Source organism: Polypterus senegalus, chromosome 8 (genome assembly GCF_016835505.1).
Source record: "Polypterus senegalus isolate Bchr_013 chromosome 8, ASM1683550v1, whole genome shotgun sequence".
Taxonomy (NCBI): domain Eukaryota; kingdom Metazoa; phylum Chordata; class Cladistia; order Polypteriformes; family Polypteridae; genus Polypterus; species Polypterus senegalus.
Window position 1 is genome coordinate 138560951 of NC_053161.1, and position 16540 is coordinate 138577490.

The following is a 16540-nucleotide window of genomic DNA, read 5'->3' on the forward strand; positions in this document are numbered from 1 at the left end:
TTAAAAGAGCAAACAAAATCTGTTGTTAACAAGTCAGAAATGAAGAAAAAGGGGGACTGAATCTCCAGGGGACACCCCATTTAATGTCCAAGTTAATGATAGTAGTTGAAGGAAGATCTGTTATTATGAGAATAGAAGCCAATCCCATTAGATTTGGGGGCATAGGCAGGAACGAGTCAGAAAGTGGGTCCACACTCACTGGTGTCAGGTCTCTTATGAGATGTCAGTAAACCTCTTTGGGATATGAGTGAACAAAACCGAAGTACGTACAGGTAGTCCCCGGGTTACGTATGAGATAGGGACTGTAGATTTGTACTTAAGTTGAATTTGTATGCAAGTCGGAACAGGTACATTATTTTAATAAATACTATTGTTGACCGACTGTAAGTGCTCTGCCAATGAATGATGGAGTTTCACCTGTCTGACCTTTTTATTATTTCTACTTTATTTTCAATGGTGATGGTGTTTTCTGTTCTTTACTGTATCACCAGCACTTGCATCAGATTTGTGTTTCAGAGATATTCTTGAATGGTGAAGACAAAAGGTTAAGATGAGCTCTTCTGCACAGCGCTATACAGTACACGCTATCACAGCAGGAAGGCACCCGTCGTCAACACGTCTGATGTACTGACAAGAGACAACTTCCTGCTATGTGCGTAACAGTAAAAGCAGGCTTGCTATTGAAATTGACTGAGGGCGGTGATGCGGGGGGGTGGTGGGGGGTATCTCATCACCAACCCACTTCACAGTCACCTCCACTACAGTACCTGCAGCGTCTGCCCACCAAGAATGAACACGGTGCGGCCAAATGCGGGTAGTGATCGCCCAACTCAAATTCAACAGGCAGCCATCCGAGGCAAACTACAATGCTACCTCCGCCACCCCGTTCACCCTCAATGGCCTCCGTTCAGCCACAACCGGGTCACCGCTTGCAGCATTACCAGCCTTGTGTGCTGGGCGGGTAGTGAGATGCCCCCCCCTCCGCTCCATCCAGCCTGCATCCAGTCAGGAGCAGTAGCTGCGGTGGCGTAGTGGGCGGGCAGCGAACCATCATCCTGCACACGAGCGATAGCTGTGGCGCCGGAGACTATGGACCACGGGTCACCGCTTGCCGCCTGGAGCTGCCCGAGGGACACTACACTGCGCGAGCAGTGAAATCACACCCCTCCAGCTACCTCTTGCAGCATCCCCAGATTGAAGATGATGGAGCGGAAGTTACTGTGGTGCATGCGTCGCAGTTGCGGCCTCGTTCATAATTCGTAGGTCAGATGTCCGTAACCTGGGGACTGCCTGTACATGAATATCATATTTTTAAGTGTATTCACTCCTCTTCCATTATAGAGTCCACCAGGTTTGCAGCAGCACCTAGCGCAAGACTGGGGCACATTTCATATTGGATCAAGTTTGACACAGATTTTTGGTGGGGAAAAAAATGGGAACAAGTCCTGAATGGGGTTCATATACAATTAAAATTTACTTCTCTCACAATTTTGAACACACAGACTTCTCACTAAAAATTTTTTGGGGGGTTAGAAAATGACTAAGTGTCTCTGTCAATTCAATTTTAAATTCAATTTGAATCTTTCCACTCACTACTCAGGAGTCCTCTAATCCTTCACATGGGGATAACACAAAAAGCAAAAACTAACAATGTAGGTATAGAAACTCCCCACTTTGAGGACTCCAGTCAGAACTCCAAACTGCATGTGTACACTGTACTGTGCTACAGTGCTGCCCTGGGTCGATTAGAGTTAAAAAGGAATGCGTTAACAGTGACATGGATGTAAAACGGAGAGATTTGGTTGATTTACTTTAAAGGAAACAGATGTTCAAAGTGTGCTTACATTTTTATGGCAGTGCGTACAACCTGAACGTTTGAGAGAATTTCCATTGCCCTCCTCTACGGGCACCATGAATCAGCATGCGTTTTTCTTGATCATCATGGATCCTTTGGGACATTTGCTTCTTCCTTTAAAGCTGTTCACAGAAGTTGTGACACGTTTCTCTCTTACTTTCTTCCCCACACACTGCTGTGTTTTCGTTTTCTCCCACTCCTCCCCCGTTGGACTGGCGCAATAGACTGCTTTTGTCGGTTCAGCCATGCAGGACTGCTTGTTTGCTGACTTCATCCTGAAACACGTAACACGTTTGTTAGTTTGATTGGTTGAAGGATGAAAAAAAAAATAAAACTTCCTAGCAGCCAAGTTGGCAAACTCCTTTTTGTTTCTTTGACTTGCTGGAGATTACCAGCCTCACAGGCAGTTTCTTTACAATTGGCTGGCGGTTTTTATACCAATTAGTTTTTTTTTTTTTTGGTTTTTTTTTATATATACTGTATCTTTAATGGACTACCTTATTCATTTAGGTAAGTGGAACAGTGGTGTGGAAGTTAACTTGCATGCCTGGGATTAAATCCCAGCCTTGTCACTGTGTGAGGTTTTTTAGATTTGGTACCCTATCAAAGCCATCCTTCTTAGTTTATATTGGCATCAATGTCAGTAAATGAGGTTTGTACGTTCTCTCCTGGTTTGTCCCCTCAATGTGTGTTATTTTCAAGTCCTGCCTGTATTCCCAAACATTTCCAAGTATTGTCCACAGACTTGCTGTCTACGTCATTAGTGAGGCTATTGTTGATGGACTCCGTATTTGCATGCTGTATAATACACCTATGTTATGTGCAGTGAAGTTTCTGTTTACTGCTCATTGCTGAGGGGATAGACTCTGGCCACATCAGCCATATTGTCAGCAGCCATACCACCTACAGTTTGGAACAGGTAATCCATCTGAAGCTAAGCGTGTTCAGGCCTGGAAGAAGTGTTGGTGAGGCCATTGAGGGTGCTTAACCTGTGGTCTGTGAGTGAATCCCAATGCCTTAATGCAGTGATGGGGACACTGTGCTGAAAAAATGGTGCTCTCCTTCGACTGCGATTGTAAAACCGAGGTCCTGACTCTCTGTGGTGCTAAAAGATTACTGAGCATCTTTCAAAAAGGGTTTGAGTGTACTCCGATGTCCTGTCTAAAATTACCTATCACAGCCTTGTCCATTCTGCCCCCCAATTATCCTCTGTCTCTAATTGGCTTACTATCCCTCTCACCCCTTCATCACCTCTCAGCTAGTGTGTGTTGAGCATACCTGTGTTAAAATGGCTGCCATCGGATTCATCCAGGTGGATGCTACACATTGGTGGTGGTTTGAAGTGGCTTTGAGTAGGTTAGATTATTATTATTATACCAACTGTGGCACTTTAATGGAGGAAACAAAGCATTCAGAAAAATATGCATAGAGGAATTCTTGAACTCTTAACTTTTGTCTCATTTCTCATTATAAAAGAAACTTCTGTTTTTAAGCCCACTCATTCCTTTTGCATTGGGGACCTGTACCCAACAGAAAAACACTTAAACGCACATACAGTGTATACTTTAGTGTTACATTATTAAATGGGCTTTTGTGCATTATTAATTGTTCAGTGTAAAAGATAAGATTTAGCTTGTGGCCACATGTATAGGCTAAACCTAAAAAAGGCTTCTTAAATTACTAATTCAGCATGGTGGCACAGTGATTGATTACCACTGCTGCTTTATGGATCTACCATCCTGGCTTAGTTGTTGTCTGTAAGCAGTTGGGTAATTCTCTGGTTTTTATCCCACATCCCAAAAGACATTCAGGTTAGAATAATTGTCAACAGTAAGTGGGGGTCTGTGTGTGAGAGCTGATGGACTGAAACCCTGTCCTGCAGCCAGTGCTTAAAAAATTTCCACTCACAACCCAGAAATGAATTTAAGTGTGTTACGGTATGTTACCTATGAATTAAGATAACAGACATTATCAAAATATATCTATCACACAATGTACAATGTTTTCAAACCCACTTAGTTCAATTTAAATTATAGCAGGACAAGAGCTCATCTTGATAAGGTGCAGTGCAAAGTTCATCAATACATTTTATGAAGTTTGTCTTTATGAAACACATCTTTCCACTTTTCACAGCCAATTTCACAGGGTAAGAACCAACTTGGAACAGGGACCAGTCCAATTCAGGGCATACATTCAGATACACCGTTAGAATGTAATTGTGACAAGACTGTTATTTATTTATTTATTTCAAAATCCCAATAAAGTGGTTACTAGTTAGAAGACCACAGTCTGCCCGCTTGAAAAATTAAAAGCCTTCCCTGGCACAATCATGAATACCTTTTTATAATCGGGTGCAAAAAAAGCCCAGGATGACAATTCTGTCATTGGAGACTCTCACATGAGATTCTCTTGTTTCCACAAGTCCTTCACATCCATACGCTGGTCGCTGTACCGTAGAACTTGCACAATCCCCACCCACAAATGAATAACATGCAGTATGTGTGCCTTCAAACCGATCACTCAAGTTTGGTGTCTGTTTGGAAGCGGGCTTAAGAGCTCCACTCATCCTCATGTAAGAGCATTGGGGTGTGTAAATAAGATGGGGATGCTGGGACAACTAAGTATTTAGCTAACTGAACAAGCTTAATGGTCTGAATGGTCTCCTCTTCTTTATCAAATGTGTTATAATTATCTGTCTTGGAGCACTTCTAGCCACAGGCTCATTTCATCACTGTTTGCGGGGATGCACCTGTAGGGGTCTTGTCTGCCCACATCTGTCATGCAATTCAGTTCTTCCTACTGGGGCACTTGTTGGGTTCATTTGGAAATATCATTTTAAAATATTTGCACAATATATATTTCATTTATTTTTATTTACTTACTGATTTGATTTGATTGGCTGTAGTATCTGTCCTGTGAGTCTGTGTTCTTTTTTTCTGTTTCTCCTACTGTATGCATCTGAATTTCCCCATGGGATTAATAAAGTTTATCTAATCTAATCTAATTGGCTCTTTTGAAAAGAGGAGATAGACTCCCAACACCTATAACTATTACTTGCCTTATGGGGGCCATGATAAACAAGAATATATTAAAATTCATAAATTCAATTTTTGAATGTGGACAGTTTTACAGTAATATGGGGGTAGTGGTTTACTTTGTCTTAGTTGATCCATCTTTCCTGTCCCATGAACTCACTTTTGAGTTTTGACTGGTGGGGTGCTGGAAAATACTTTCTCATGTATGAGAAGAACTTTGGAGTCATTGTATACTGTTCATGCCGAAATGATTATACAGAAACAATTAAGTCAGCCCATGGAATGTTGGGTGATAACACACAAACACGATGCTGATCACAGATCAGTAGAGGTAATTTATTATAATCTTTGTTTTTCATAGCTGCTTATTCATTTCTGGATTAATATTCGTTCGTTTGCAGTTCTGCTGTCATTTTGTTTATTTTTATTCTTCTATTGATGACTTAATCATGCTATTATTTAAAATTGGATTTTCCCTGCAGACACCACATTTTATTTTTCATGGCTGTGGTAATATTGTGTTTAGTAACGTTTTCCATTGATACCCATGTGATCAACAGCATCAATGCATCAAGATGTTATAACACAAACAGCATAAATCGTGGTGTTTCAGTAACAGGAGAATAGAAGGTGTTTTGTGTTGCAAGAATTTCTGGTCAGGGTTCTGCAATTCTGATTCAGAATTTGACATTTGGTTCATTCCTTTTGGACTTTAGACTTTTGCATCAAGTATTGGACTTTGAGAAACCCATATTATGACTTCTGTATTTTTAACCTTAGTCTGTCCTTCAGATCAAAAGTTGTTGTCCGCTGCCTTTTCTGTTGTTCAGGTTGTGGTAAAACACTCCATTTTAAAAACATTTCTCAGGCACCTTTGCTAGAGAACGTTTTTTACTACAATCATGCCCATGTAAATGTATCATGACACCCACATCCAGTACTACAGGTGGCAGCCTCATTGATTGCAAACAGTAGATACTGACTGCAGATCAACATACTGTTTGTATACTTTAGTCAGTTTATACTTTCTCATATACGAAGTATATGGAAAGTATTGTAATAGTCCAAAAATACAAACTCGAGATTTTGATGAATCTCGATTATTTTAGACCTCCCAGAGTCCAAAAATACCATTTTTGGAATTCTGCCTTGGCATCTGCCTCTGTTTATGTGTGTGTGTGTGTATGTAAACATAACTTGAACGATTTCACTTGGGTGAACCAAATTTTACAAACGGGTATTAGATACAAATAGATTTTTATCAGCTTTTGTGCTAATTACATTAACTGGATGTGATACTTTTTTATTCATGCAGTTGCAGAGTCCAATGTATTCAGCTTTACTTTTATAATAATTGTTCAATATATTATTGATTTGATTTGTTATTGGTGGTTCTTTAATCTACGTAATATAAAAATATAATCATTGTCTTGCGGTTTACTCCTCAAATATCCATCCCCCATATCTGAGTATTCAGGGGAGACCACTCCTGATTTTATAAGATAAAAATGCTGCAGGTGATTGGCTGCATTCATTTGCTAGGAGAGTTTCCTTAGTTAAGTACTTGTGACGTCTCCTTCCCACATTATTCGTGCATGTGAATTTTGAGTTTGCTTTTGGCATAAAAATAACAAAAATTTATCTTTTTTTTTTTTTTTTGTGAGAATAAAAAGAAACTATGTATTAAGGACTTGCTTCATTTCTCCAAATACAATGTGACCAGAAAAAAGCCAGACTAATAATAATGCGACCTACATATTGAAACTACTGCATTTTTTACAACTACATGAGCACACACACACACACGCACACGATGCTACCAGTTGCAGGAATGCTTTCTTAAATCTAAGATGTAGCTTCAATGCCATCTGTTTGTTATGTTTTTGGAATTTATATATATTTATATATTCTCTTTATTTGCAATATTCTGATGGTGATGCATCATGGCACCATTTTGTTGTATTTATGCATGACCATAGTCATAGCTACTGGTAGCTATACCCATTGCCAGTCATCTCATTTCAATAGAAAAGAGGGCTGTGCACAGAAGCCAGTATCCTAATGTTGGTTTAATTTGTAAACCCATCTTTGTGTTTGGGTGGGGAAAAATATTTGTGTTTGTGTAAGTCAAGGGAAGAAACGCAAGTAAATGCCAGAATATTTGGCTCATGACCTCCTTTGTTTTTGACTGTGTTCTGGATGAGTTGTTTCCATTGAAGTTGCTTAAATTTAGTCTTTTAAATATTCTGGTTTTCTAACTGTTCATCGCCTTTTGGCTGTGCTCCTGCTTGTATCTTTTTTTTTTGCTTCAGTCCATTCCATGTTTATTAACTAGTAAAAGTATTCATTCTCATTTCCTGAAGTCCTTATAAATGCAAAGCAGTTTTGTTCTCTAAAAATCCAATATGTACAGTAGAATGATGTGACTCATCATTTAAATATTATTCCTTACTAAGTTTTTTTTAAAACCAGCTAATGATGCAAATATAAATCTTACAATAGCAATTGTTAAAAAAAAAAAAAACCTAAGAGAGAGAGGCACTGACAAAGCAGATTTTAAAAGCATGTGGTTACAGAAACTGCTTTAAAGAGTTTTTTTTAATTAAAATATCCTAAATTCACTACTTCATCTGTACAGATATAACTGTTTGAATTTTTATGATTTTTATGATTTTAAGTAGTGTTTTTTACTTTCTAGAGAGAGAATGTCAAAGAATACATTTTGATTGTTGACATAGTAAGACAAATCGGGTAGTCCATGATGGTATCGTCTTTATAAATGCTGTGCTGAAATCCTACCAGATTATTAAAATCCCCCCATTTGTTGTTACACTGAATGAATATTCTTGCCTATTATTATATGTTAAAATTCAAACCCTGTATTGTATTTTGATATTTATGAATGTAATGCTAGTTTACTTAAACACTAATTGGGTAACTACTTGATGGTAATACCACTATTTTGAACATTTTATTAGTATTAGCATTTATATATTTTATATTCTATTACATTGAATTGGGTTTGTTGTTTCAGTTTTACCAAATGGTATCGCGTTTCATGAAATTTCATTGGTAGTTGTATATAATATGGAAATCCTAGTGTGGTGACATCCCCAGTATGTATAATATTTATGATAATTTATACACAGATTTCAATTTCTTTATTTGCTAAAACACCCTACTGACTGTATAAGAGAAAAGTACATATGTGGACGATGATTACTATCGATTGTAAGTAATGCATCTAAAATTTAAAATAACACAATTCAAATTGTTTTCTAGTGCTGGAAATAACATTTCCATAGTGAAGAATAGATTTAAAAAAAAAAAAAAAAAATGGCAAAATCGGGTAAACCTTACAAATTGTGCTACTAGGTTTTCACAGGAATCATTTCATTATCTTTGTGGAAGGATGTAAAAAGAGTACCCAAAATATGGCAGGAGAAGGTTATATGGCAATGCAACACCGCATGATAAGGAGCTGCCAATTGCCTCCGTTTTAAGTGACATTTCTCCAAGTCCAGCTGTACACAAATTCATAAGACCATCTGCCGAGTACAGATTTATGTGCCAAACAAAGAGAACAAAGGCTATTTGCCTGTGCAATCGTGAGAGGACTAAAAGAGCATATCAAGAATGCAATACTGTGTGGTGAGAAGATCTAGTGTTGACAGAAATTAGCACATCTGGAAAATAATAAAACACAGAGAAGTGACATACCTAAACAAATAAATAAATAATATGATCAACACACAATTAAAATTCCAGGTGACAGACGTTTTATGACCATAAAGTAGATTAAATGAGGGAAGCAATACAACAAAGACATGGAAAAAAATGTAGATTCAGAAGTGATTGTTATTAAACTAAGCTTAGCATGCATAATTAAGTGTGTAGTATATGGCTGGTTCCTACTTTGTCACTATGTTGTGCTCACACACATACATACATCCATACTTGTTTCTTTCACGTATGGCCATTAATTCCTTGCTACTGTTTTCTTAGCGCCATGCTTGCTGCATAGCCCCTAATAAGGAAGGTAAAACAAGACGAATCCTATGCCACATAAAAGAAGTCCTCAATAACTGTCCCAATACATTTTTCCTTTTTTTTTTTTCTCTAGTGAATTGATAACACTTCTCAGTCCTTAGACAAACAAGATATTTCTCTGTTCAATCAATATGTCTAACTATAAATGATGAAACCCCTAGCTCATTGCTGAACGTTACCTGTATTAATTAATTAGCTAGAATACCCCGATATGTAGCTACAATTGAATAAGGATAAGAAACAAGAGGAAAATCTGTAGCCTGTCGCTATATAGTTATTTGGAGTATAATTGGTAATTTGAAAATGTGAAATAATATCTATTGAGAACCACCACTGGAAAACTTAGAATTGTCCATAAATACACTTGGTTTGCCACAGGAGACGGTCGTACTGATTTTCCTGCCCTCATCATTCATAATGTGTTCTAGAAGCATTTTTCTTTTTACCTAAATTAATCAGGAAGAAGTAGACAAAACTGGGAAGACCAAACAAAAAACTTTCATTAGGATAAGATTTGTTTATTGATCACCTACAGCTTCCATCTATGATGGAGAAAACAGATCTCGTAGTTTTTTCTTTTTATTTTCAGATCCTAGGTACATATATTTTCAAGCCATCTTACCTGAAAAGCATGGTCATGACTCATGCTTTTGTAACTTCATGAAGCTCTTCTCCAGCACTTACCATTTCCACTGTAGCTTCCGTTTATACTGGCAGCTATTTACATGAAAACTTCATCCACATTAGTTTCTGTAAACAAGGAAAAGAGCATGTATACAAGCTCAGGAATGAGTGCCTCAAGTTAGTGATACAAGAAAAATCAACAACTTTCAACTTGCCATAAACAATCTTCATAAACACAGAAGTTGCATTGTAGAACTTGAAACCTTTATATTCTCTCTCTCATATGTGTATTTTAAAAGATTATCAAAATCGTGCAATTTTTTTTTATGTTGTTTTCAGGTAATGTTCCTTTTTCTTCAAAACCGTATGTCATATAGTATACATCTACTGTATATGTCATTTTTTTTTTCATATTCATTAACAATGATACTCTCCTGTCAATACAACCAGTCTAATACGCATATGTCAAACAAAATACCTTGTATTCATCCTTTCCGCTAGGAACTGTAGTAATTCAGTTGTGTTAGCAGTCGACAAATAAAGCCAATGTAACAGCACACAGTTACAAATTGTAAAGCTGCATAAACATTTAATTGCTGACAAAATTATGACTGATGATTGTGCAGGAGAAGTCGTATTCCTTCTGCGTATTAAGTTAGATACTGCTGTTACTTCAGTAAGTAGATTATCATTCATCTTGCCCAGCCAACAATTTCCAATAGTTGTAGCATTTGCTAAAACTATAAATAAATCTCAGGGCCAAAGTTTTGCACATAATGACAACTTATTTATAAATTATACTTCACTTACCAATTGCACATTTCTGGTTCAGATGCTGAGATTTTGGAAAAATGCCTTAGAATCCAAAACTACTAAATTTTAACTCTCCATCTTAAATGTTATGTATTATTCTAAATTGAATTAATAGAGTTTGAGAAAATTATATATTACTCTGTTTTTAGAATAAATTTGTTTATATTATCATAGAGGACACAGAGAGGCTGGTATCCCAGCAAGGAAGTCTATATAACTGACTGATGGAGATAAGCAGCCACTTGACGCCATATGCGCTGTCTGTTTGATTGGTGGCAGCATCCTTCTGGGGGGTCATGTGCAGCCATGTTCACACTCTCAGAGCAGTATTCCCAATGGATGGCCCTGTTGGGTATCTTAGGAGCAGCAGGAGAGCTGTGGAAAGGAGCATTCCTTGTTTGAAGGTGATTCTGCCTCACTTGGAATTGCTTCCATGATGCAATAGGGTGTCAGGCTAAAGGAAGCAGCCATGTCCTCATCTACCAAATATGGAGACAACACTCACCTGGGAAGGAGTGGAAGAGAAAAGATTTGTGCTTAATGTGGAAACCCGTAAGGAGACATTTGATTTCACAAAAAATTAGTTTATTTGTTCCTGGGACCATGTTTGGTGTGGTTGTGTCTGGGGTTTGGGTCTCTGACACGCCTTGTACCTAGTAAGTTGGCTCAAGACACTCCACAGAGTACCATTATGCAAAACTACCCAGAACTTTACAACTGACAGTGAAACAGAGCCAAACTGGTAAATGGAAATATATCAGGATTGCTTGACATCATGTGTTGTATGCTAGATGGTAGTGAAGTTAAAGCGAAGAACTACAAGTGTTATGAAAATTCATTTTAAAGTGTGGCGATTGGAGTAATTTCATTCTCATTATGTGGCCCCTTTTGCAGGGACCATTCTCTTTATGTGTTGCATTCTTGTTTCTTTGCTACTTCCCTCGTGGTGTTTGCAGTTAAAGGTGCTATATTAGATCAACACTGATTTACTTATAAAGTTTGCAAAACGTAAGGGGATAAAGGTAAGGAGAAAGCACTGGTTGGTGTGCATTCATTGGTTGCTGATGTTGTAACTCAACAATATATTTGTGAGTAAGAAGAGGATTTAAAATGAAGTAACAGCAGAAATTTGATGCCTGTAATCAAAATATAGGCTCCTATAAAAGGAGAACTCCATAGAGATTTATGCAACATGACTGTAATATAAACAAATTTGAAACTAATGGTAGTTTACTTCACAGCAGGAAACATTATGGAGTCGATTGTCTATGGGTTAAAATTATTAAAGGTGAAAATAACACTTAATGTCGGGAAGCTCCCGAGATCAGGGTTCAAATCCTGTTTATAAGGGCTTTGTACATTGTCACTGTAACCCTATTAGTTTATTCTTCAGGTACTCCAGTTAGATTAGGAAGCAGCAGCAGTAGTAGTGTTGTGTACAGAGTGCTTGAATGCTCTGTTTACCATGTCTGCCATCAAGATAATCAAGAATATATTAAAATACATAACCCATTCACTGCCTTGTGCAATTCTTTCAGACGGAAAAACACAAATCAGCTTATCTGATATAATCCTGGCTCAGTTTGGTACCACTTACTTGGATGCACAGCTTTCATTTGCTTTCTGATGATGCTCACCTGAATTTCTTCATAAATGTTGGAGTATTTTTACATTAATAAGCCATTTTACGAATTTCTCATCCCGGGCTGGTTTCTACCTTGCCATTTAAAACGCTGCAGTAGGATCTGTTTTCCCTCATTGCTCTAAATGTCTCCTAAGTAAGGTCAGTTAATAGTTGGATGTATTAATCAAACTCTACATGGGGGTTTCCTCTTGGTGCTCTGGTTTTCCTTCTCCATCAAAAAAACACACTGGTTATTATTTGGGGTTAATTCCTGCTTTGCGCTTGATACTGATGAGAAAATCCTTGGTCCTTTGCAGCCCTAATCTTGAATAAACTGGTATGAAAATGTTATTTTAGATTGGTTCAATGCAAGTCCAGGGGCCTCATGTATAAACGGTGCGTACGCACAGAAATGTTGCATAAGAACTTTTCCACGTTCAAATCGCGATGTATAAAATCTACACTTGGCGTAAAGCCACGCACTTTTCCACGGTACCTCATGCCTTGTCGTACGCAAGTTCTCTGCTCGGTTTTGCAGACTGGCGGCACCCAGCGTCAAAGCAATGGTACTGTTCCTGTGTGGTTACTCATTATTTTCCTGACGCGGCTTTGTAAATACACTGAAACTAACCGCATAATGTTTATTATTGTAATGCATCTGATTGTAATTAACTTGTAACAATGTAATGGTCCAGGGAAAAGCCATAGTATTCCAAATACCATAACTGCTTTAGCGTTATTACTCTCACTGCACCTTCTTCTTTCAGCTGCTCCTGTTAGGAGTTGCCACAGCGGATCATCTTTTTCCATATTACTCTCACTGCAGCACTCGGAGTATTTATATCACTGTATCCGTGAATCACAGCAGCAGCTGATCGGAAAGAGAATTATCGGTATACAGCATCAGGCACACGCTACCTCAGCCACGGCAAAACGTTTTAAAGCCTTTCCTGTACGGACCTCGAGGTTCAGAAAAAGTTTCATCCCAAGAACTATAAACGCACTCAATCAAGTGCTCCTTGTAGAACTGTTTGTACTTATAAGTACAATTACCTCACTGTAAACTTGTACTACAGTTATAATATTGCACAACCTGAGCCACTTTATAAAGTGCGTATTTACATATGATGACAATATTTTTAAGATGAAATGCAGCAAAATATGTTTATTATATTAAACAGGTAAAACTTTAACTTCATTTAAATAATCTATATTCTTCACTGGGACTGGCGTGAAGGATAGAATAATTAAACATGTACTACGAAGATATTTCAATGTTCCTTAAACTTTTTAAAGAATCAGTGCTCTAAGTTTACAGATGGCTTAACATCTATTACAGAGCTGATTGTGTGGCAATCGGTTACTTGGAGAAAGAAAAGCAAGAACTGCATGGGCGGCCACCTCTTTACATATTGAATATAAAACAGAAAGAGAAAATAACGACACAGCTAAAAATGCAGCGGCAAATTTCGACAAAAGTTAAATGCTTGTGTCATGAGCACGAGGCGGCTAGTGTCTGCAACGGACGTGGCCATCCGCCGTGCATAAGCTACCTCACTGACATTGGCGGCGAAGGAGCCACCGATTCTTTTTCTGCCCAGTGCCACCACAAACCTAGAGCCACCCCTGATACTGCTGCAATAAATAATTTCATCGATGGTCGTGCACAATCGCTGCGCTGTAAAACTCATGTTTAATAACGTGCTTTAACTCTTAATGATATCACGTATACATCTCAGTATTTTAGTTATTCAGAGACCTGTAATATCACGAATGTAATGGATTATGTGTACAGTCGGAGGAAGAGAGCCGGTTTAAGAAGCAAGTAGTGATTCACACACAGATCACATACGAGTAGAAGATCAAATACAAAACAAAGCATTTAATGTGCTACTTTAATTACGATGTGATTTGAGAAACTGGTTAAGTAAATGATTTTAAGATGACGTTTATAATGTTCTACTTTAATGACAAAATAAACTACGTGATTAAAGTGGAAATTTCGAGATTGAAGTTGACATTTCGTGCTTTTTTTCCCCACTGTGCCTTTTTTTTCTCTGTACCCTAAAAAGCTTTCATATGACACTCAGACGGTAGGCTACGACTCGCCTTTTCACGGCAACTGATATCTGAGCTTTCAAGTTTCTCCAACACGCTATGTCACTCGATCAACTTCTTTTTGTTGATTATACCACGGTTTAATTAAACAAATAGTATATTTTTCCTTTGCCTCCACTTGGTATTCGCTGAAATCGTTATATTTTCCCCGTGTTTTTCCTATTGTCTTTTCACAGAAGGCTGCGCCTAAGGGCGATTTATATTGATTTGCATATTCAAATAGGCGTAATTCTGGGAGGATTTGGGGCGTTACATAATGCGCGTGCACGAGCGTTAGTTTTCACACTGATCGGGATTTATGTAGCGGAAGAACGTGGAAGTTGGAGTACGCACAGATTCCTGCATCTGGATTTTTCTGTGCGTAAACACATTTCGCTTTTGTGCTTACGCCATGTTATAGTGCGAGTTCTACGCACGGCGTTATACATGAGGCCCCAGGTCTGTGCTTTGTACCCTGTCCAGAATTGGCTTTCTCGTATGCTCTGGGACCCTGAACTGTATGTAAATGAAGTTTGAAAAAGATGCATTATGTTATGTTACACTGATTTCAACCTCTCATGAATTTGAAACCCTGAAGCAAGAAGAGCTTACCCCCTAGCACTCAGATGAACATGCAAAGAGAGTCCTCGAAAAGGAAACCTGACATCTGCCAGTGTCTTCTGGCTCTTGGCGTTGTCTTAAGCAGGCTAAGATCTTTCTTTAGACAAAATTAAATTGCATGTTCTTTTTTTTTTTTCCACTCCTGGGAGATTATATGCATAAAGGCTTTGTAAAAAATGTTTAAAATGTTTGCTGTAATCCCATGATCTGAGTATTCTTAGAAAATATTTTTCTTTTAGCTTGTACCGAGACTTTCATCGTTTGCACTTCCTGAATCTCTGAGTCAGCTGGCGGGAGAGAGATTATAAAGCCACATCTTTGTGTTTTGTTTCTAAAGTTGTCTCCACGCAGGTTTTTTTTTTTCTTTTAAAGTCTTAGCCATTTACTGTTCTCTTATAATTTCATTATATTTTGATTATTTTTAAGATATTATTCTATTCAAAACTTAAAAATATTATTGCTTATTTTAAGCACTATTGTTCTCAAAACAATTCATTCTGTATTTGTTTTATGAAAATTGTTGCATTTATGCTTCTGTATGCCACTCTTACCCAAAACAGAATTCCAAAAACAGCATTCTTTATCAAAATTATGAAAATTCTATTTATACAAATAAATGATACAAAGGAGGGCTAAACAATGGCAGCACTTAAAGCAGAAAAATAAACAGACAGAGAAGAATTTGTGTAACTCTAGTTAAGCCTTCTCCAGGCTTTGAACGCCATCATTATTCTTGATAACACAGATCTCCTTTTTCACCTTCTTGTATTCACTACCTCTCTACTAGATTGAGGCCTTGCCAGCGTTGCACTCCTGACTTTATGCCCAGAGGAAGTTCAATCATAGTGGCTTTTTACGTCTTCTGGAGTCTATTTCCATTGACATCTCTGAAATCGGTTCTAGTGTTTAGGGAATCCCCACCCTCTGAATGACATATTACCCTCACTCCCTAAACATTAAGATTTAGTAAAGGGGAAGGGACCATTATCTTTCTTGCCCCATTTGTTCTTGAGTTTCAAACTTAAGACTCCTCTTGTGTTGCCTCTCTCTCTCACTCTCTAGTTTGAGGAAAATGTTCTTGTTAGCAACCTGTTTTCCACAGCCTTCCTTGATAACATAAATATTATAAACAGTTGAAGACTCTCTGTTCTTCTGGAAAAGCTTTTTGAATGTTAGCCACTTTGATGCAAGGTTCTTTCTTAATAGATAAGATTAACTAGACTTGTGGTTTTCTGTTTGGATTCGAGCTCTTCACTTGTCCTGGTCGATTTTGCAGCCTTGTTCTATAACTTTTGTTTCATACTAATTTGCAGATTAAAGCTTAACTCAATTATGTTTGACTTTTTTTGTAAGTTTCTTTGGATAGAAACATCTGCTAAGTGACTAAATGTAAATTTTGGGGCTTGCCAGGTAATTTGAAGAACTCCTCTTTAAATTCTTCTAATGTATGCCTCCCTAACATTTAGCATTCATAGCTCTTCTTTATTGGAGTTGTGGATCCCTATGACTAATTTCCCTAACAACTTCCTAATAACAAATAACTTGCCTAATAACTTCCCCTTTAAGATCCACATGATCAAAGTTTGGTTTACTGGGCCCTAATACCTTGGTATTGGCTTGCCATGCTAGCATTACATCACAACACTGAAATATTATGAATTCACTTTTTCTTTGAGATTGATAGAAATATATTTGATCATTAATGATTTTTACATCTATATCAGGAGTTAGAAAAAGAAATGCAAAGAAATTTCAAAAGCCCTCCCTTAAATATAAAAGAGAGAGATGAGACAAACTCATCTTAAGAAAGCTTTTATACAA

At 37.7% G+C, this 16540-nt stretch overlaps 1 protein-coding gene across 1 annotated transcript in view; it reads left to right on the plus strand.

The window, feature by feature from the left end:
• Nucleotides 1-16540, plus strand: part of chst11 (carbohydrate (chondroitin 4) sulfotransferase 11) — a 261706-nt gene that overhangs the window by 103440 nt on the left and 141726 nt on the right.